This window comes from Lissotriton vulgaris, chromosome 1_1, assembly GCF_964263255.1.
Source record: "Lissotriton vulgaris chromosome 1_1, aLisVul1.2, whole genome shotgun sequence".
NCBI lineage: Eukaryota > Metazoa > Chordata > Amphibia > Caudata > Salamandridae > Lissotriton > Lissotriton vulgaris.
In genome coordinates, this window is record NC_141685.1 from 246496098 (window position 1) to 246519818 (window position 23721).

General features: G+C 47.0%; 3 non-coding genes across 3 annotated transcripts; 2 read left to right on the forward strand and 1 right to left on the reverse strand.

The window, feature by feature from the left end:
• Positions 1–1557: 1557 nt before the first annotated feature.
• On the reverse strand, positions 1558–1697 carry LOC147746443 (U11 spliceosomal RNA). Its single transcript, XR_015300252.1, has one exon. It is a non-coding gene; the product is annotated as a U11 spliceosomal RNA (small nuclear RNA).
• An 8002-nt stretch (positions 1698–9699) lies between these two features.
• Positions 9700–9839, forward strand: LOC147746444 (U4 spliceosomal RNA). Its single transcript, XR_015300462.1, has one exon. It is a non-coding gene; the product is annotated as a U4 spliceosomal RNA (small nuclear RNA).
• A 10810-nt stretch (positions 9840–20649) lies between these two features.
• Positions 20650–20789, forward strand: LOC147746445 (U4 spliceosomal RNA). Its single transcript, XR_015300472.1, has one exon. It is a non-coding gene; the product is annotated as a U4 spliceosomal RNA (small nuclear RNA).
• The last annotated feature ends 2932 nt before the right edge of the window (positions 20790–23721 follow it).

Genomic DNA, 23721 nt, shown 5'->3' on the forward strand with positions numbered 1-23721 from the left:
AAAAGTTACATTTCTTACGTGTAATCATCGGACAGCAGAACACGTCCTTCTGGAATCAAGAGCGTAAGCCAAAAGTTTGCAGCTAACGCCTATTCTTATACCCTAAAATAAGCTGAGCTAACTATTTTTCACATTCCAACAGCTGAATTCTGGCTCTCCATTGGCTGAATCACCTCACGCCACAGTAAACTGTGACATCTTCCACCACGAGACCAGGCTTTACACAGAGTCATTGTTCATGCACAGAATCCTGGCGACAGTTCCTTAGTCCGCTACAATTTGTAGCAAAAATGTTCAAGCAATACAAAATCTTGTCACGTCTCTTCCTTTTAGCCTTGAGCCAGACCGTTCTGAGCTTTCGTGGCACATCCAAACCCACTCCACAGAGTTGTCTTTAGCAGTTCATTTTCTAATGTTTTCAAAATAGAAGTTTATCATTCACTTCAAAATATGGGTCTCTCATGTGGCTTTCAACATCTGCAGGCCTTTTCTAGAAGGGCGTCAATTTTCTGCGCCACTTTTTGCTTGCGTCCCTGCGCCACTTTCAGCTTGCGTCACTTTTTCAGAAAACTATTATTTAAACAAACACAAAAGAATAATTAATTCAGGTAAAACAAATCCTTCTGTTACCCACCCTTTCCCTGCTAGTAATTAACCCATTAATAAATGACAACTAGCAGAAGCAAACAAATAAAGCAGCACATAAAATATCTACCATTCTTCATGTAATCCAGCTTTATGTTTCTGAAAGAGTAAAAAGATGATTAAATGATACACAGACAGACAAACACAACATAGGACATACATATAAGCACATATAAAAGCACATGCCATTAATGGTCAGCTGCATATTAATAGTGACAAAGACAATAGGACAGACATAACAAACAGGACAATATTAATAATGTGTTACAAAAACAGACTTGCAAATGCGACAAGAGCACATGTAATTAGTTTCCCGCGTGTTCATGTGTGGTGCAAACTTAATCTAGGTTGGATTCATAAAATAAATCATGCAACAGTGCATTAATTAATCAGTTAATGTTATGGGGAATTGTATCCACAAGTCAGAATAAAATATTTTCTGCAGCTCGCTCTATCAGCTGCTTCGAACGTTCCGCACCGGGTGGGGCTGCGTCGGCCAACGGTCGTTCGCAGCACCAGCTAGCTGAAAAGTACATACCATGTCATGTGCCAGTTTGTGCTGGCACAGGGCCTAAAGTTCCCACATTCCCAAGAGAAAAATACTAGCATTGATATGTTCACCTTTTAAGATTCTGGGAAGGGCCAGGCATGATACATGAAAAGAATTGTAATTACAGTTGTAATTAGTTTATTTGTAATTACTGTTTGAAGTGTGTAAAGCTAAGGGATAAATAATTTCGGCGTTAGATGATTTTTAATAGCACCATCCCAGAACCCTATCAAGGCTTTATTAATTCGGGGATAAACTTTTAATCATCTTAAAAGAATAACTCATATATAAGTTTATCGGTCATCCCCACCTTTCCGAGATTTTGCCAGGTGGCAGCTTTGATCTTTCATTAACAGTATGATTGGGGCGCACGGACAGTCGGTCACCAGCAGCCCCGTTCACAAAAATTATGTTTCCGAAATCTCTTGATATCGATTCCGCACAAAGAGCTCCGGGTTGCCCCGCAGCTCCCTGTGTGCCACTCACGGCAGAAACCCTTTTTACAACAATGCTCTTGGTAAAACACTCTGGCTGACGGCTAGCTCTATGTCTGTTAGCGCGAGTACAAAATGTCATTTAAATGTCATATAAATACAACGCCGAGTGCGTTTAGAAAAATCATGAGCATGCTTAAAGAAATTTGTGGTCTTCAGCTGAACTTTCATTATAATTCACGGTAAACAACACTGCGTGATATGCAAATGACCATTGAATGCTGGGAAAAAGAAAGCTTGGCGGCCTGTCGCCACGGGGTGAGCCTACCGTGGTCTGTTCCATCTTTGGCACAGATCTGAAATGTGATCTTTACGGAGGATCGCGCTCACAGTCACGACTCCGGGATTTAATCATTTTCAAACACATGTTGGGTCGCTCTTTTGTGTGTCAAAATAACTGGGTATATAAATATGGTTGTCCTTTTGAGGGATTCCACCCGGGAAACGGTTGTCTACCATGCATCCTGGGATTTATAGTCCGTGATTTGTACTGGCTTAACCGGATTATATGTTACACAGGACAAAGCACAAGTCTTTATATATTGGAAATTACTCTTTACTGGAAGTCTTACAGTCCACAGCAGTCTTTCATTTTGGTAGCTGGCTGGGTGTCATCAGCCATCCCACAACACCTGCGGCCCACAGAAACAAGTACGTGTTGTGGTGCACCAGCAGAGAACAGGCGCCATGATAGGATGGGACATTGAGGCAGAAAACCTACGGACGACGGCGGCCATGTTATGGGACAGAGCGGCTGTAAACAGTACCGTAACAGTTTTGCCCACTCATGGACAACGCAGACTAAACAGAAAAGCATACTAAACTGAAAAGCAGGAAACAACAAGCATTTACAATGCAATAGTCTCGGCTTTGTTAAAGTTAGAGCTATTGGCACTGCAAATTGCATTTTTAAAATGTTTTGTTTTAAAAAAAACATAAATGGCATTGTCATTTACAATGGCAATAGGTGAGCATTAGAGAGTAGTAGAGAATATTGGCGGACACAGAGCCACACACACACACACACACCTACACAGAGCCACACACACACACAGAGCCAGACGCACATGCAGAGAGCCACATACACACACACATACACACACAGCCACACACACACAGAGCCACACACACACACAGAGCCGCACAAACACACACACACAGAGCCACACACACACAGAGCCACACACACACACACACACACACACACACAGAGCCAACCACACACACACACAGAGCCACACACACACACACACACAGAGAGCCACTCACACACACACAGAGCCACACACACACACAGAGAGCCACACACACACACCGAGAGAGCCACAACAACAGAGCCATACACACACACACACAGAGCCACACACACACACAGAGCCACACACACACACAGAGTGATGAGATAGGAGGCCCCTGGTGGAATGTGAGAACTGAAGAGAGACACAGATTAGAAAGCAAGTGTGAGAGCTCCAAGGTGGAATCTAAAAATGAGGCGGGATGAGAATGGGGAGGCGATGGCTCCAAGAACAAGCGAAAGATGCAAGATGAGACCTCCAAAGAAAGCTTTGAGGGCTCAAGGTGGAGTTTGACGATATGGCGCCCAGAAGAGATACAAAGGGTTGAGTCCATAGTCCATGCTGAAAGGAAAAAGGATGGTTAACTGAACACTAGGCCTGGGGCCAATCTGGCGGCGCCAACTCAGGCTCTCATCCTCGGGGGTAGACTGTAATTGCAAAACCCAACATTATGCATAAATACACTTCATGCGTTATAACGCCAATCCCCACCCCTGTAAGGGAATAACAACAGGTTATCACAGTATACATTATACAGGAACACCTGGAATAGATCAGTACAATAGCTCATAAACCTGGAGCACGAACAGGGGCCTGAAATAACTCTTCAGATCAGCATAGGGGGCATACCAGGCCATCCTGTAAGGAGAGACACATGCACCTGTACTGTGGTGCCCAAAAGTATAACATCAACCATCAGGTGTAAGCAGTTAATCAACTAGGCATCACCATGCATTTCAGGACGCCCGCCCCTGCAAGAGATTCACTAGGGATATATCCAGATACCATATCACCCTGGTTTAAGCCTGACGGTGGCGCACTCTTCTTAGCAGGATAATCAGCAGACAATAACACTAGGCGCAGAAGCGCATCACACCTGGACAGGTAACATGAAACGCTGCGTTACCATAGGGCAACCAGCATCCTAATCAGAAATAAACCTGGCGAATAAACATTGCAGGACTCAGGGATCATCCAGCCATTAACAAACAGGCTGAGTTACCCCGCCCTTCACTCTGCAGGGCCTAACGCCTAGTTGGGGGTTAACTTGTCCCTGTACCAATCCCGGGGGGGCCTCAGTAATGTCCCGGCCCAGTTTAGAGGCTTAGAAAGGGGACCAATAGGGCCAATGAAACTCAGTACAGTTTCCAGGGGTTAGCACTAGTCCTGGGGCGAGCACCGACCCTGTGCCCAGACCTCCACACAGGTTAATCAAAGCCCCACTCACCAGCAGACCAGGGCCTCCATGGGGATAGGGCAGGCACCTACCATTTGCCTTGGGGCCCGGACTTTGCTGTCTCCCACGGCTCCCTCGTGGCTGTAGTCCTTTTTCCCTCCGGGAGTCACCCGGACCTTTAAGGATGCGGCAGGCAGGGTAGCAATCACTGGGTTCTCCTCCTAACGTGGGCGAGTGCGGACCTCCACAGCGGAGGGGCCAGGCACCGACAGAGTGCCTTGCGGCCCCCTCCCTTCAGGCTCCTTGGACCAGCACGGCGCTAGGGCGCTCTTCTGTGGGGGGGGCAGGCACCGACAGCGTGCCTCGATGCCCCCTCCTCTCTCCCGATGGCAGGGCTCCCCCTTCACACCGAGTCCTGCAGGCGGGGCAGTCTGTTGGGCGGCTCTCCGTCCTCACCCGGGCACAGACCGGCGGGGTGGCCTCCCGTTCCGGTCGTTAGTAATCGGGGCTCCCTCTCAGTCATGGGGGCCCGGACCAACCCTTCACCTGGGTCCCCCTCCTTCACGGGGACCCAGGGCTTCTCGTCGGCTCCTCCCTCCAGCGTGGGGCACTGACCGAAGGGGTGGGCACCCGCTCCGGTCGCTTCACCCGGGTCCCCCTCCTACCTCACGGGGACCCGGGGCTTCGATTCCCCTTCTCCCGGCCTTCCCGGCCGATAGCCAATCCCTGCGCGGCCTTCACAGGTCACGGCCGCGCAGGCCAATCAGTGCGCGGCGGGGGCTGGCCAATGACGCGGCCGGGCCCCCGTCATGTGATGGGGGAACCTGACGGCCTCAGGGCCTAGCGCAGCCCTTCCTGCATTTCGGCAGCCCCCTCCTCACACCGGGGGCCGCCGCAACGGTATCCACAACTGTGGGGGTCCCTTAAAGGCGGCGCCGGGCCGCGTGGTGATTTTCACCAATTTACGACCGGCGCAAGGCAGCGCCACCCCTCCTCGGGCTGCGGCGGTGATATCGGCGGCAATAAGGGGTAGGCTCCCTTTTAATTAATTATTTATCTGTTGCTTTTCTCCACAGAAAAAGGGGGCGCTTTTCTCGGAGGACAGCTCCTCCCTCAGCCCACACAGTCCTCAGGGCCAACAGCACTTCGGGGGCCACACCAATCACAGGGCACCGTCCCTTGGGGGCACAATCCTCCCCAGGCAGCTCCACAGGCAGCAACAGTCTTTAGACTCCCAGCGCTTAGGGGGCGATACTGCAGTTTACGCCAGTCAGCTGTCCACAGCCCTTCGACATAGGCACCTCACAGCCCAGCGCTTCCAAAGGGGCCACAGCTTCCTTGGGGGCATCAACCTCCCCAAAACAGCGCTATTGCAGCACAGCACCTGGCAGCACACCTCACAGGGGGGTGAACAGTCCCACAGTCCACCTCAGGGGCACACTCCTCACCTCCTGGGCGCTTCTTCACACAGCGCTGGCTTGGTACCCGGTCAAATAGCGTCAGTGACCTGGATAGGGGCCCTCCCTTGTCAGGGGCCCATGGGGACAGCAGAGGGGGGGGGGGTTTATAGGGGTGCAGGGCCCAGCTCACAGCCCCATGTGGCGGTAGCACCTCACAGCAGGTCCCCTCTCTTCCTTGTCCCAGCGCTGACTGACTTTCTGGTGGCACTTCCCCCTATTTATACCCCCCTCCCTCACAGAGCCAGCACCTTCCGGAATGTTGGGGATAACTGGTTCACACTGGCTCAAGGGGAGGGGTTGAGCACCCTGGGTGCCAGGCTTCTCTCCAAAAGCTAGGGATAGCTGGGTAATATTATCTAGTCCGTGGACCTATGGCAGTCCAGTGGCAAAACCCAGGGCCATGGCATCCATTTTAAAAACACTACATTTCAGTCAGGTGCAGTTTTAAAATGGGGGATTTTACAAGAGCTCACATTATTACATGTAATTACATTTTCAACAATGTGTCTCACACCACTCATGGCCTATAAAGGTTTAATCCCATGGGGGAGACATCCTAGATAAGGGGGTCAAAAGCGAAAAATTTTGGGGGAAAAAGGCCAAGTCCAACAGCCAGGTTCTGAGCTGGGATGGTGCAGTGAGCTAAATAATGGTGATGGATCAAGCCCTGATCTTTGGACTGGGTAAGAGTGGTCTGCTTAATTCAGACACTCTGTTCATCACCACCCCCTTTTCTGAATCGTTTTTGGCCACTATAGGTGTGGCAGGGTATACTCAGACATGAGTCCCTTGCTCACTGCACCATCAGGATTCAAGCAAGCCGGGCCGACGACGGCTGAAATGCCAGAAACCGGTCCCCGGAAGCTTGTCTCCTTTCTGGTGAAGAATTGGCTTGGTAGTTTAGTCTGCCCTGTTCACATGATGCACTGGGCCAGGGACAGACTGATTTGCATATAGCCAGGTTCTGAGCTGGGATGGTGCAGTGAGCTAAATAACGGTGATGGATCAAGCCCTGATCTTTGGACTGGGTAAGAGTGGTCTGCTTAATTCAGACACTCTGTTCATCACCACCCCCTTTTCTGAATCGACTTCGTAATGAAGTCGCACACTCAGCTAATGACTTCTACATACTTCCAGAAATCAATCAATCAATCAATCAATCAATCAGACATTTGTAAAGCGTGCTACTCACCTGTGAGGGTCTCAAGGCGCTGTGGAGGGAGCAGCTACTGATTGAACAGCCAGGTCTTGAGGAGTCTCCTGAAGGTCAGCAGGGCCTGGGTCTGTCGAAGGTGGATGGGGAGGGCGTTCCAGGTCTTGGCGGCGACTTGGGAGAAGGATCTGCCACCGGTGGTTGTTCGGTTGATGCAAGGGATGGTGGCGAGGGCGAGGTCGGCAGAGCGGAGCTGACGGTTGGGTGTGTAGAAGGTGAGTCTCATGTTGAGGTATGCTGGTCCAGTGTAGTGGAGTGCTTTGTGAGCGTGGGTGAGGAGCTTGAAGGTGATCCTCTATTTGACAAGGAGTCAGTGCAGGCCCTTCACGTGGGCAGTGATGTGGCTGTGGCGGGGGATGTCGAGGATGAGGCGTGTGGAGGCGTTTTGTATGTGTTGGATTCTTTTCTGGAGTTTGGTCGTATTTCCTGCATAGAGGGCGTTGCCGTAGTCCATCGTGCTGGTGACAAGGGCCTGGGTGACCATCCTTCTGGTTTCGGAGGGGATCCATTGGTAGATTTTGCGAAGCATACGGCGGGTGTTAAAGCAGGAGGAGGAGACAGCGTTGACTTGTTGGGTCATTGACAGAGAAGAGTCCAGGATGAACCCCATGTTGCATGCGTGGTCGGTGGATATTGGCGCGGTTCACAGTGAGGCCGGTCACCAGGAGTCGTCCCAGGTGGGAGGGGCGGAGCTGAGGATGAGGACCTCCGTCTTGTCTGAGTTCAGTTTCAGGCGGCTGCTCTTCATCCATTCGGAGACAGCCTTCATCCCTGCGTGGAAGTTGGTTTTGGCGGTGGCAGGGTCTTTGGTGAGGGAGAGGATCAGCTGGGTGTCGTCGGTGTATGAGACAATGTTGAGCTCGTGTGATCGGACGATGTTTGCGAGCGGTGTCATGTAGATGTTGAAGAGGGTCGGGCTGAGGGATGATCCTTGGGGTACACCGCAGGTGATTTTGGTGGCTTTGGAATAATTCAACCCATTTCATGACCCTCAAGGCCGCTTGGCATTCACATGAGCTCAACTTTGTAAATATGTATTCTTTACCTGTATTAACCTAATTTTGCCACCTTTATTTTGTTTTAATTATCCTGATTGTATGTGTAACTTGTTAGTGTGTAACTCTACTTACGCAACTTACTTGGTTCTATTTTAAAGCGCTCTGACAACTTTGGGTAAAGTCAGTGCTATGTAAAACTGCAATAAATAAATAGACACATGAAACTGATTTGGAAATGAATGGTTCCTGCTCTCAGAGTCGCAACGTCTGTGATCGGACACAACCCCAGGGGGCGGCCACGAGAAGAGGCTGTACAGCAGCATGTGTATGCAGGAGGTGGAACACATTCACTCAGACCCCGGACTGCAGCAGCAACTTCTGAGGCCTAAACCGGGCAGGCAGTAAATTGAAAATAAGACTCTTGCTGTGAACCTGCCCGTCAGCCACCAGCCAAACCCAAAACCGAAGGCAGACGAGTTCAGGTACAATTAGGGTGTCAGGCAATCTGAGTGATAATATTTTATATTTATTAAAAACAGTGCAGACATGACTCGGGCCAGTAGCACTGACTGCACACAGTGTATCTGCTGCGCACAAGAAGACTCACACAGCAGCATCCAGTGGCAGGCTTTACGTGCCGCAGGCCGTCTCTGGGGCTCACAATGCACCTGGCATCTCTTCTGAGCTGCAGCCCTGGGGACGGCTGCCCCTCATTCAGCAAAGCACTGGGGACGCGCGCTGCTGTAATCAAATGCAGCTCAGACAGTCAATGCCACCCTGCTTCACCCCTCACAGCATGCAGGTGATCACAGCGCTCAAAGTGCGTGATTAATGCATTTTAATGTGGTAATGCAGATCACATAAAATGCGTAAGTCTAACGCCTGATGCGTGGTACTTTGCAGGACTGGTAGTGCAGGATGGAAGTTCTGTGCCGAGCTGCAGAGGCAGGCTGTGTGGTTGAGTGTGGGCAGCCTCATGCGGCCTGTGCTGGGTTCTGGCATTGCCATCACCCGCAGGACCCCTCCTCGCCCAGGGCTCAGCTGAATTCAGCCAATGGGAGCGGCTGGTTTGGGTGAGGCAGCAAGCACTGCAAAAGGGCCTTATATGAAGTGAAACAATAAAGTTGAGCTTAAACAGGCCTCAAGGGAGATGTTGGACTGCAAGCTGCTCAAGGGTGCCAGCCAGCTGCCAGTAGCTCCTGAGGGCTGGTTGGAGATCCCTGAATTAAAGTATCTGAAGCGAGCACGAATCCCAGACCCCAAAAAAGCTGCAGTCTAAAACAGTTGTTTCTCTTGAGTGGTTAATAATTTTCAATTTTGTTAAACTGAATCCCTTGAATTTCCGATCTTGAGGAGAAATGAATAGAAAACAATGAAGCCACAATTGCACCTCTTCAATCTGAGATTGAAATGCTGCAAGTTCAACAGAGCAGCTCCGTGACACGTCACTCCCGCAGTAAAGGCTCTATCGAAACATGACAGTATTGTTTTTATTTCGCTACATTATTTCCACGCCTCCTTTGGTATACATATTTAGACCCCTCGTGGCTGTGACGTTGCTGCTTCCATTCCTCCAATGCACCAGCAGCACCAAGCCCCGCCCCCAACACGAAACACCGGAACCAGAGCAGGGCTCGGTCTCACGAGCTACTTACCATGCAATTTCCCAGAGTCCTCTGCGCGTCGCAGGGAAACGTTTGGCGCCGAAGAGCTGATCAAAATTGCAGAAATAACACTAAAACATTCATTATTTTCTAGCCGTAAGTCAACAGTGCTGTACTGATGCTTCAAACTGGTACATGGTTTCTTGCTCTTAGTGAAATAAGATACTTCGGCGAGGGCGCCTGTAATTCACAATATGTTCTTTAGCTTTGCGCAGTGGCAGTATCGTAGCCAATGAGGTTTAACCGAGGCGCGATTATTGCTTATTGAAAACTTTACCCAATACCCCGCTGTGGCGACTTGAAATATAGTCGACATTGCAATTTTTGACAGTCTCTAAGGAGACTGAACAAAACGGTGAAAAACAGAAGAGTAAATTAGTTGGATAGAATGCGGGCGATCGAGGATCAGAGCTGAAATGGAAGTGAAGGTGACTATAGAAATCATTATTGCTAACTAGCTATTCGCTGGCAGGTTGTCTACTCTTCGGTTCGACTCACCAGCACCTATGGCAAAGCTCTGCTTGTAAAAGGGCCACATTTACAAGGACAGGAAAAGCCATGCACGGTGGCTTTTTCTGTCCTTGTAAATATGGGGCAACCAGCCAAGCTAAGGTAACACAGGGCAACCTAAGGCATTGCAGGCCTTGATAAAGCGACACGGCAAACAGACTTACTAATGGGGTCAGTAAAACAACCCAAGAGAACCTACGCCAAGACTTGAAACAAAGCAACACATGGCAAACTAAGGCAACATACAAAAAAGCAGGGCACCCAAAGGGAAACAAACAGAAAATAAATCAAAGTAATATATGCCTCACATTTCAGCACAAAAAGCAAGACAATTCCAAACAGGCTAAGACACAAGGCAATCTAACGCAACACAGGAAAACTGCCTTAACATGAGGTACCCTGAGGAAATTAAAAGCAAACCATGCAATACAAAGTAGGAAAAAGGCTCTTTACAGGATTAATTATAATATGATGCCAATGGGGAAAAAATCCGCTCGTCACAAGGAAAAGGCACCAAATAAAAGGCAAGAATTGTAGGCATTGCCTCAATCAAACATTTTTTTTTCAAAGTAATAATCTATACCGTGATGTTACCCACTTCTGCTAAGCGGAACTCAACAATTTTCAAAATAATTTGAGTTTTAAAGTGTTAAACATTGGTCTGTTCAGTACCTCCAATAACAGTATTACCCATCTTAGTGGGGCAACTGTTTTGAACTCAGGAGGAGGGGAGGGAAGGCTTGGACAAACCTGCCCCGCTGCACAATGTTGACATGTAGTTTACACAAAGACCGCTGCAGCAGGCGCTCCCCCGACTGAGCTACCCTGCAGGCTCTCGTGAGTTCGAAGCGCTTTAGTAACATAGCACCTACACAAATGCTTGTTTCAAGAGCATGCAGGAATAGTTCCACTTCATGAAATTGACTAATTTCCATGCCTTTTCTTGTCTAATGCCTGTTTTATTCAGAACTAAGTCTGAGGATAACACGAACAGAGATGGATGCCGTTCAGATGGAGAAATATTCCTATGTTTGCGCCAAATCACTTGGTCACTTTTCGAGCACGTAAATTACGTACTCGTGTGCCTTTGAGAACTGGGCCCCAAATATTGGTGTAAAATGGGAGCATTAAGGGAGTATTCATATAAAGCTCGTGCAAACAGTAAGGAGTGTGTCTCTTTGCTATTGTACTAATAGGACATTGGGTGTTTGGGCTCGTTCACAAAGACATGCAAGAGTACATAAAAGACCACCCCTGGGCAACTACTTCACGTACTGAAATGCGTTTGTGACTCAGCACCACTGTCTTTTGTTAACTCAGGGGCATATTATCAAGGGATTTATCTCTGCTTTTTTGGCTTTAAAAGCCAAGAAAGCAAAGATAAAATTATCTCCCTATCAGCAACAGGGCGATAACACATAAATTCGCATGTTAGCACCCTTTTTCTCTACGCTTCCCCTTGCATCCCTAATGAGATGCAAAGGGGGCGCTCCAGAGAAAAATAATAGGAGAAATGTTGTTAAGCGACATTTCTCCTATTATCAAGGATTTCGCTAACCCTGTTAGTGATAAAAAAAGCAGCGCTAACCGCGGTTAGCACTGCTTTTTTTACACCTGGGGCCTTATTTATGAAAAGTGACGCATCGCCGCGTGAAAACAGCGATGCGTCACTTTTCACTGTGCACTCCTTGCGACACCAATGATGCGTCATATTTAATGTATGACGCATCATGTCGCAAGGAGTTACAGATACGTCAGTATTCCTGACGTATCTGTAAGCGCAAAAGTGACGCATTGCGGGAGTGTGTCACAAAAGTGACGCAACTCCAGCAATGCGTCCTTTCACATGGGGAAAGCCCCATGTGAAAGGGCTTGCGTCAGTATTACGCCTGCTGTGAGGCAGGCGCAAGATTTTGACGCAACAGCGTCCTAAAAGTGACGCAGTGAAATCTCATAGATTTCACTGCGTCACTATTACGAGGCTTTTTGCGGGTGAACGCCCCCTCTGCATACATTATACCTGACGCAGGTATAATGTGGCGCAGGGGTTTAAAAAGTGACGCATCTACCTAGATGCGTCACTTTTTAAATATGGTGCAACAAGGCGCATGTTTTACGCTGCCGATGCGTCACAAAAAGTGACGCATCTGCAGCGCAAAACTGACGCAAGGCCTCATAAATGAGGCCCCTGGTATTTTCCTGACTTAGCCATGATATCCTATGGAAGGTGGATATCATGGCTAAATTTGTGAGCCCCTATCATCAAGCTAACTCCAAACTTCAAGAGATTATCATTGGTTTTTCAGCGATAATCTCTCAATTGGCAGTTAGAGCGAGGATTTTTATCACTATTGAGATAAACCTTGCTAATAGCAAGTTATCTCTGCGATAATTTCCGGCGATGCTTAGCGTTAAAAAATGTGTTGCTAAGCATCGTTAGCGGTAAATATCGCTAAACGTTGGTAATATGCCCCTCAGTCCCTAGAAAGAGGAACGGATTGGCACAAAAACTGAAAAATGCAGTTGGTGTTCAAATTAAATGGCTAATACAGGAAGGCAGTGGTCACTGAATCATGCCACCAGCACATCACCTTTCCAGTATTCTCTATGAGTTAGTTTTTTTCAAATGAACAGTCGCATAGCAACGAAAGAGAAGCCTACGACTGGAAAACAGTAGTGGCTGTTTTACCTGAAACCATCTCACACAAGTCACTTGAACTGGGTCAGAAGGGCCGAACGAAGGCTGAGAGCTTCAGCTCCCATTTCCGGGCTTTTAAAGCTTGGAGACGACAGCAGCATCCCGTCATACACAAACCTCTTCTCCCCCCTTATCAGGAGCTGCCAACCCGGCGCTCCAGTGCTATCAGGAACGCGCACTCACCCAACAAAAATACCACTAGCATCTGAACCAAGGAAGAGCGAACTCCTGTCTTGTTTAACGTGGACCCTGGTCTCCCTGCACACAAAAAGCACATGCAATTTCACAGCATCCCTTCAAAACCCAGCCTCACGCTCCTTCCAGTTGCATAGGGGACAATGTTAACAGCAGAAATACAGGGTCGGTTTTATGGATAAAATAGATACATAAACACAAAGGCACTCACCTAAGGGAAAAAAAGTATCTAGATCTTGAATCTATAGGAGCGCTCAGAAAATAAAAATTAAAACATGTGTCGCTTTCTCAGTCCCACACACAAAAAAAGAAGTACACAAAATCCTAAAGTAAATTGAGAGATATACTGCTGCTTTTAGACTACAAAGGCAGAAGCAGTGGCCTACTGGACTATCAGAGAAGCAGAGGCTGTGAGGAGGCTTCAGCCGAGGCCTAACGGGGCTCAGTCGCCCGAGGAGGGTGGCAGTGCACGGTGCGGGGAGCCCTCTCTTTGTTTGCAGGGCTCTCCCTCAGCTCTGAACAATGGCTGCTCACAGCTCTCTTCCTGTGGCTGCCTCACATGTTCGGGCGGGCGGCTGCTACTGTTCTGTGCAGGCTCTCTGTGGGGGAACGGAGGCCTCCCATACACACACACTGTCTCAGGGAAGGGGGAGAAAAAAAAGAAGCCACCTTCCCGAGCAAGCCTGCCCCCCCTCCTCCCTCACCGAGCCGACAGAAGGAGGAGGAGGGGAGAGAGCAAAGGGAAAAAGGGAGGGGACTGAAGCCGCATAGGGCCACGGGGGAAAACACAAAAGGCAGAGGGAGGGACTCCCTCGCCTCCCTTCAGTTGTTGGGCTTTACAAACAAGCTGCCTGCCACCGCATCCTAGATGAAGAACGGCAAGGAGGTGGGGGGGGATGCAAACAGCGGTGACGCCACCCCTCCCCCCCCGAAAATGACGGGCATTTCTCCGAGCCATTTGTGAATGACCTCGGAGAAACATGGTGGTGTGGAGCGCTCCTCTCGTGCCTTACGATCTCGGAAGGCAAAAGAGTAGCGCTCCACACCACCATGTTTCTCCGAGGTCATTTACAAATGGCTTGGTGAAACGCCCATAATTTTTTAGATTGAGGGGCGTGTTTAGGTCAGACTGGGACCTCGGCGAGCGGGAGGGTGTAACGCCCACCACTAGAAAGGGGCGGGGCTTAAAAAAGATAGAAAAACGCCCCCGAATCTGCTCAAGCCGGGGCTAGAACCGAGTGACGCCCCTCTTCTCCAATGGCTGGCCAGCATTTACGAGGCCAGCCAATGGAGAAGAGGGGCGGGTTCAAGCCCCCATACTACACAACATTAAATCTTCGGCTCCGCCCAATGCTTCGCAGTGCGACGGTAGCCTCGACTTAAAAACTGAAGAGCGACAGCTGCTGTGCTTGGAGTCTGAGGAAAGTATTTTTCTAGTACGTTCGTAATGAGGCTTAAAAGAAAGGGAATCAGATGGAAATAGTTTTTTTGGCACCATTGGAAATAGTTTGTGTTATTATTAACACACTGCCAGTACACACCCGGGTGGGTGGCAGTGGCCATTACAACTTACTGGTGTTGAGTGTTGCAGCACTGCAGCCAGTGTGACAGGCGTCAGTGACTCTGCAAGGCAGCAGGCTTACGCCGGGAGCCACCCCCACCCGCAATCATTTGGGTTTGCCGCTCACTTTTAGTCCTGGCTGCCAGGTGTCCTCACTGCATTCTGTCTGTCCGGTGGCCGCTGTAACTGATCGCTGTCATGGTCAGTCATGACTCCGTGACAACTCTCTCCCTGGCCCTAGGCTCGGTAATAGGAATTCGCCGGCCATAATAGGATGATAATATTGCAGCGGTGCAGGCGGCACGGTGTGAGCAGCAGACAGCACTGTAAGCTGAGCGCCAAGATTGCGGCAGGTGCTACAGCCTGCAAACCAGTAGCCTGCCGCCTTTCTCATGAACCCCCCGCTCTGGCAGTCTTTGGACACTACCTCGTGACTTCAGGCTCGGCTGTGTGACTCTCAGAGCTGCGCGGCTGGAAATAATAGATACATTGTAGTGAGCCAGCCAGTCCCGTAGCTTAGCTATGCAGCTAGCTTCCCAAGCGTGCGAGAGCAGCGCGCACAGGCCATGGGCGGCGCGCTATCAGCTGCCACACACTCAGTTTGCAGCGCTTAAGTGACAGCTGAGACACATGCATAAGCGTGACAATGCATTTCAGTGTAATGAAATGCACTGAAATACGTTAGTCTAACGCCTGATGCGTGGTACTTGGCAGGACTGTATGAATGATTTTCGCAACAACAACAATTTTTAACAAATTTGCACAGATCTTGGTTCAAATATTTTGTCGTAGCTAAAACCAGTAGGTTCTGCCATCGTTTGTCCATTTGAGAATTACCAAAGGACTATTCCTTCGCATTCTGGAACTTTTTTTTTTTTTTCCACACATCACTGCCAGTCCTATAATATTAGGCAAAAACATGCGCTGGATCTGCCCCTTAAGGATTGACCTGTGATACTTGAAAACGCTGAATAAGCAGAGCTCACAGCAGGAATAGTATTTCAGAAGGGACTGCAAAATTCCAAAGCGAGTACGGTTTCCACCTGACTGGTTTTCTACTGGCACCACAGGTATTTTGATTTCCCCGCTGGTACAAAAATAAGCAAAATCACCTAAAGCCAATATTTGTAGCCTTTATCTGTAGATACTTTAAATACCAAAGATAAATAGAAAGCACTGTTAAATGTGTTCTTTAGTTGTTACAATTACCCATTGCTAATAATTAACCCCTTGCCCGCGGCCGGAATTCCGCTTCTGTGCAGCACATTCCGATTGCGGGCGTGGTCATGACGGCTGGGAGCCGTCATCAGCACACGAGCACTATGTGCCATGACGGCTCCCAGCCGTCATCAGCATGGAAGGGGTTAAAGTAAACAAAAACAGAACAGTCATGTTACAAATTAATACATACAGTATTGCTTATAGTCCTATTTAGAATCACGTCCAGGCCTTTACAGACCCCTCAAACAGCAACAAATGAACAGTATTTTTCTCTTGGAAAGGTGGCAACCCTAGATACGAGTGACATCTGCTGCAGTCTTCTCTATTGATTTTTAACTGTGTGACACTTGGTAAAAGGCTGGACTGTTGCTGTCTCCTGTGTGAAGCAAGGGGGCATCTTGTTATTGGAAAAGCAAGTTTAATTAATTGAAACATAAATTATTTGTATTTATTTATTTATATAGTTCCCTTGGTCACAACACCACCACCAGCCAGTCCCAAGAAGACAGAGAGCCCGATTCACAGAATTAACTGAAGACAAAATCCTAAACTTACTACTTTTGGTATTCACAGAAGTTAGGATTTTGTCTTGAAACAGACTTAAGACAGACTTAAGTTAGGATTCTGTCTTAAGTCTGTCTTAAGACAAAGTCCTAACTTCTGTGAATACCAAAAGTAGTACGTTTAGGATTTTGTCTTAAGTTAGTTCAGTGAATCGGGCCCCGAGATCGCAAAGGAACTTGGGGCAAGTCTGGACCACCATACAGAACCAACAAGCCCACCCGTGGGACCAACTGCGGCAGAATGACTTCGCCTGGAACAGACCATGGGGAAAGAGCACCGAAAGGACCTCCATCACCCCCGGAACACTAGAAGGAGCCAGATCGGATGCCAGAAGCTGATGCTGACGAAGGAATTACACACCAGGGACCGCATCAAAGGCAAGAAGGCAGAAGAAGAAGGGAAAGAAAGGGAAGAAGGACAAACTGAAAGAGGACTGCAATGAAGGGGAAGACGAAACCCCAGAAGAATGGAGCATGATCAGATCCCAGACCCGGAAGGACAAGTGCAAGAAGGAGAAGGAAGAAAAGAGACGCACCAGAACAAGCAGGACCAAACCCACCTACAACAGAAAATTCAGAACAACCGTAAGACAGGAAGAAAGAGGAAGATGGTGGGAGAGGTTAAAGAGCCAGCAGGAAGATGACAAGACAAAGGAAGGAGGGATTCTAAAACCGGACAAATCTTATTCATTCTCATGCTGAGCAACCACAATACTACTACACCATCGACTGGACACCAAAAACAATGTAGAAGACTTGGGGCACCCCAGAGTAACTGGACCAACATTCCAGAAAGAGCTGCAGAGACTGCACCGGGAGATTGACAAAATCATCGATGTGAAACCCCCAAAGGATGAAGGAAACAAGTGGACAGGTGTCCCAGAAACCGTAACAGAAGTCTTCATTGAGCCTATTGAAGAGGGCGACACAGGAAACGTGCCAGGCGGCTCAACCCTCCCAGTAAAGTAGTTAAGCCCTCCCCAAATAGTGGTTTCAAACCCAGAAATTGATAGTAAGTGTGAGACAATGGCTCTATCATTTTTCACCTTGAACATCAGAAGCGTGTTGGATCAGTTTAAAATTGTGAAGGGGTGAGCAACCCAATATACCCTTGCAGGCTTGGGCAATTGACACGTTTATGAAAAAGAGGCAAGCAAGGGATTTTGCTAAGAAATCTAAGTTACAGCACGAAAGGGATTACTGATAAGGTACCCACGCTACTATAAGTTAGTGGCTGAATACAGTTTCACACATCTACAGTGTTACCACACTAACACATTAAAGAGGTGAAAGAGAAACAATAATAACAATAACCAGGTTTTTTGTATCAAAAAGATTATTATTTTCTATGTTGCAGAGAGGTTAAGTCAACAGTACAAGTAGGGTACAAAAAAATGCATTTGGGATATAAAAGGGAGCGTCTTATATGTTCCTAATATATATCTCAAAAGAAGTCTACACAACTAGAAAATAACACAATGATTTCAAATCAGAAATAAATGAAAATCAAAAGTGAATGATTAATAACAAGCAGAGTTAGACTCAGTAGTCGACGTTTCAGTCTTTTGGGGATGATTTCATAAGACCATCATCAGGACTTGAGTTTAGAGCATTAAAGTTGATGACCCTAGGAAAAAGCTGTGAAGAAATAATATTGCATTACAACCTGGTTTTGTTTAGAAAAGTTAATCAAGAACATTTCTATTCTTAAGGCAGACAAAAAACAATTTTAATAATCAAATGCATTAAAACAACGTATTAAGTCGGTGTGGCGACTATGTCTAAAATCAATAGTAACAAGTAAATAACATGTTGCAAGAGCTATTTGCTTACATAATGTTTCTGAAACAGACACTTCCCAAAGGGGTCAGTGGTGCTGCTCGAAGAAAATTGGCAATACTCTTTGGAGAACTTAAACAGGGGCGTCCAAAGTAAAGATGCTGAAAAAGCAAGGGTAACAGATTCACGATATTGAAAAAATGAATATCTAGAGGACAGTGAATCATATTGGTACTTAAAGTTACCTTGTGCATAGGAATCAAATCAACAGCACAGAGAGTCCAGCAATCAATTGAAGATAGTTGATGAGTATTCAAACTCTGTGGATAAGAAATGTTGTTCTAATTAATTGGCCTGATATAAATGCTTGATACAGGCATATAATCGTATTAGTCGATTGAGTTGGACAGTGTATTAAATTAATTAATAGCCAAACATTTAGGAGGAAAAAATTGTGTACTGACTCACGGTGTTACGACAACATAATGCAGCAACCTATGTTGCAGAGCTGCTTCAAAATGTAGTAAATCTGCTGCTTGTGTAGAGGTATTGGGGTGATAAAGTGTAACTTAAAAGGGCATATTTACCAAATTTTCATGCAATGCAGCAGCCAAATTTGCTGTGCCATGCAAGGGGAACAACACAGTGCGGAGCAATATTTACTAAGACTGGCCTGCTGGTGCTCTAAAAGGATGCTGTGCGTGAAGCAAAGCTTGCAGAGGCCAATGTGCACTGTCAAGCATAGGACTTATACTGTATGCATACTCTTCCGGTACAAATGTTTATGTCTGGACAATCCTAGAAGAATCCCAAGCTGTGGATGTGTGCCGTGAAGTTTAGCTCGCATGCGATGTGTGGTTTTCATGGAGAAATGAAAGCATTTCTTCTTGTTATTGCCCACTTTAAGGCGGTGTTCTTTTTGGATGCAAAGCCTTGTCTGGCTAGAATGGGCTGTGCATCAAAACACAAGGGGGGATATTCTCAAGAACGTGTGATAATTATCGCAAAATTATCTTAACGCAACTTTTCACATCACGGGAAAATAACGCTGTGTTAACGTTTCTCAACACGGCGGTACCATGCAATAGTCTCACGATAACACATCAAATGAGCACGTTAAAATTAATGCGACACCTAGAAAATGCGAAACACGAACGTGAAAAAAGCTGCGATGTCCCAAACCGCGATACAAAAATCTGCGATAACCAGCGACAGCCCTGCAATTCCCACGCGTCATGTGGGAAAATGCACCATAAAAGCAGAGAAAAAAACTGTGAGATGACAATATACGAGTACAACCTCACATCCGTGATGCAGTATTAATGCCCACTGTCCCACATCAAATAGGCATCTCCTCACAAACAGTCACAATGTACATTGTCATGCAGTCTGTATGTAAACTTCGCCAATGCCTAAACATACATGGAACACACTGTGAAAATGCATCTCCTCTTTATATTGAGGAGGGACAATCAAGACTGCACTGGGGACGCGCGCTGCTGTAATCAAATGCAGCTCAGACAGTCAATGCCACCCTGCTTCACCCCTCACAGCATGCAGGTGATCACAGCGCTCAAAGTGCGTGATTAATGCATTTTAATGTGGTAATGCAGATCACATAAAATGCGTAAGTCTAACGCCTGATGCGTGGTACTTTGCAGGACTGGTAGTGCAGGATGGAAGTTCTGTGCCGAGCTGCAGAGGCAGGCAGTGTGGTTGACTGTGGGCAGCCTAATGCGGCCTGTGCTGGGTTCTGGCATTGCCATCACCCGCAGGACCCCTCCTCGCCCAGGGCACAGCTGAATTTAGTCAATCGGAGCAGCTGGATTGGGTGGGGGCAACAAGCAATGCAAAAGGGCCTTATATGAAGTGAAACAATAAAGTTGAGCTTAAACAGGCCTCAAGGGAGATGTTGGACTGCAAGGTGCTCAAGGGTGCCAGCCAGCTGCCAGTAGCTCCTGAGGGCTGATTGGAGATCCCTGAATTAAAGTATCTGAAGCGAGCACGAATCCCAGACCCCAAAAAAGCTGCAGTCCAAACCAGTTGTTTCTCTTGAGTGGTTAATAATTTTCAATTTTGTTAAAATGAATCCCTTGAATTTCCGATCTTGAGGAGAAATGAATAGAAAACAATGAAGCCACAATTGCACCTCTTCAATCTGAGATTGAAATGCTGCAAGTTCAACAGAGCAGCTCCGTGACACGTCACTCCCGCAGGAAAGGCTCTATCGAAACATGACAGTATTGTTTTTATTTCGCTACATTATTTCCACGCCTCCTTTGGTATACATATTTAGACCCCTCGTGGCTGTGACGTTGCTGCTTCCATTCCTCCAATGCACCAGCAGCACCAAGCCCCGCCCCCAACACGGAACACCGGAACCAGAGCAGGGCTCGGTCTCACCAGCTACTTACCATGTAATTTCCCAGAGTCCTCTGCGCGTCGCAGGGAAACGTTTGGCGCCGAAGAGCTGATCAAAATTGCAGAAATAACACTAAAACATTCATTATTTTCTAGCCGTAAGTCAACAGTGCTGTACTGATGCTTCAAACTGGTACATGGTTTCTTGCTCTTAGTGACATAAGATACTTCGGTGGGGGCGCCTGTAATTCACAGTATGATCTTTAGCTTTGCGCAGTGGCAGTATCGTAGCCAATGAGGTTTAACCGAGGCGCGATTATTGCTTATTGAAAACTTTACCCAATACCCCGCTGTGGCGACTTGAAATATAGTCGACATTGCAATTTTTGACACTCTCTAAGGAGACTGAACAAAACGGTGAAAAACAGAGGAGTAATTTAGTTGGATAGAATGCGGGCGATCGAGGATCAGGGATGAAATGGAAGTGAAGGTGACTATAGAAATCATTATTGCTAATTAGCTATTCGCTGGCAGGTTGTCTACTCTTCGGTTCGACTCACCAGCACCTATGGCAAAGCTCTGCTTGTAAAACGGCCACATTTACAAGGACAGGAAAAGCCATGCAGGGTGGCTTTTTCTGTCCTTGTAAATATGGGGCAACAAGCCAAGCTAAGGTAACACAGGGCAACCTAAGGCATTGCAGGCCTTGATAAAGCGACACGGCAAACAGACAACTAATGGGGTCAGTAAAACAACCCAAGAGAACCTACGACAAGACTTGAAACAAAGCAACACATGGCAAACTAAGGCAACATACAAAAAAGCAGGGCACCCAAAGGGAAACAAACAGAAAATAAATCAAAGTAATATATGCCTCACATTTCAGCACAAAAAGCAAGACAATTCCAAACAGGCTAAGACACAAGGCAATCTAACGCAACACAGGAAAACTGCCTTAACATGAGGTACCCTGAGGAAATTAAAAGCAAACCATGCAATACAAAGTAGGAAAAAGGCTCTTTACAGGATTAATTATAATATGATGCCAATGGGGAAAAAATCCGCTCGTCACAAGGAAAAGGCAACAAATAAAAGGCAAGAATTGTAGGCATTGCCTCAATCAAACACTTTTTTTCAAAGTAATAATCTATACCGTGATGTTTCCCACTTCTGCTAAGCGGAACTCAACAATTTTCTAAATAATTTGAGTTTTAAAGTGTTAAACATTGGTCTGTTCAGTACCTCCAATAACAGTATTACCCATCTTAGTGGGGCAACCGTTTTGAACTCAGGAGGAGGGGAGGGAAGGCTTGGACAAACCTGCCCCGCTGCACAATGTTGACATGTAGTTTACACAAAGACCGCTGCAGCAGGCGCTCCCCCGACTGAGCTACCCTGCAGGCTCTCGTGAGTTCGAAGCGCTTTAGTAACATAGCACCTACACAAATGCTTGTTTCAAGAGCATGCAGGAATAGTTCCACTTCATGAAATTGACTAATTTCCATGCCTTTTCTTGTCTAATGCCTGTTTTATTCAGAACTAAGTCTGAGGATAACACGAACAGCGATGGATGCCATTCAGATGCAGAAATATTCCTATGTTTGGACCTAATCACTTGGTCACTTTTCGAGCACGTAAATTACGTACTCGTGTGCCTTTGAGAACTGGGCCCCAAATATTGGTGTAAAATGGGAGCATTAAGGGAGTATTCATATAAAGCTCGTGCAAACAGTAAGGAGTGTGTCTCTTTGCTATTGTACTAATAGGACATTGGGTGTTTGGGCTCGTTCACGAAGACATGCAAGAGTACATAAAAGACCACCCCTGGGCAACTACTTCACGTACTGAAATGCGTTTGTGACTCAGCACCACTGTCTTTTGTTAACTCAGGGGCATATTATCAAGGGATTTATCTCTGCTTTTTTGGCTTTAAAAGCCAAGAAAGCAAAGATAAAATTATCTCCCTATCAGCAACAGGGCGATAACACACAAATTCGCATGTTAGCACCCTTTTTCTCTACGCTTCCCCTTGCATCCCTAATGAGATGCAAAGGGGGCGCTCCCGAGAAAAATAATAGGAGAAATGTTGTTAAGCGACATTTCTCCTATTATCAAGGATTTCGCTAACCCTGTTAGTGATAAAAAAAAGCAGCGCTAACCGCGGTTAGCACTGCTTTTTTTACACCTGGGGCCTTATTTATGAAAAGTGACGCATCGCCGCGTGAAAACAGCGATGCGTCACTTTTCACTGTGCACTCCTTGCGACACCAATGATGCGTCATATTTAATGTATGACGCATCATGTCGCAAGGAGTTACAGATACGTCAGTATTCCTGACGTATCTGTAAGCGCATAAGTGACGCATTGCGGGAGTGTGTCACAAAAGTGACGCAACTCCAGCAATGCGTCCTTTCACATGGGGAAAGCCCCATGCGAAAGGGCTTGCGTCAGTATCACGCCTGCTGTGAGGCAGGCACAAGATTTTGACGCAACAGCGTCCTAAAAGTGACGCAGTTAAATCTCATAGATTTCACTGCGTCACTATTACGAGGCTTTTTGCGGGTGAACGCCCCCTCTGCATACATTATACCTGACGCAGGTATAATGTGGCGCAGGGGTTTAAAAAGTGACGCATCTACCTAGATGCGTCACTTTTTAAATATGGTGCAACAAGGCGCATGTTTTACGCTGCCGATGCGTCACAAAAAGTGACGCATCTGCAGCGCAAAACTGACGCAAGGCCTCATAAATGAGGCCCCTGGTATTTTCCTGACTTAGCCATGATATCCTATGGAAGGTGGATATCATGGCTAAATTTGTGAGCCCCTATCTTCAAGCTAACTCCAAACTTCAAGAGATTATCATTGGTTTTTCAGCGATAATCTCTCAATTGGCAGTTAGAGCGAGGATTTTTATCACTATTGAGATAAACCTTGCTAATAGCAAGTTATCTCTGCGATAATTTCCGGCGATGCTTAGCGTTAAAAAATGTGTTGCTAAGCATCGTTAGCGGTAAATATCGCTAAACGTTGGTAATATGCCCCTCAGTCCCTAGAAAGAGGAACGGATTGGCACAAAAACTGAAAAATGCAGTTGGTGTTCAAATTAAATGGCCACTACAGGAAGGCAGTGGTCACTGAATCATGCCACCAGCACATCACCTTTCCAGTATTCTCTATGAGTTCGTTTTTTTCAAATGAACAGTCGCATAGCAACGAAAGAGAAGCCTACGACTGGAAAACAGTAGTGGCTGTTTTACCTGAAACCATCTCACACAAGTCACTTGAACTGGGTCAGAAGGGCCGAACGAAGGCTGAGAGCTTCAGCTCCCATTTC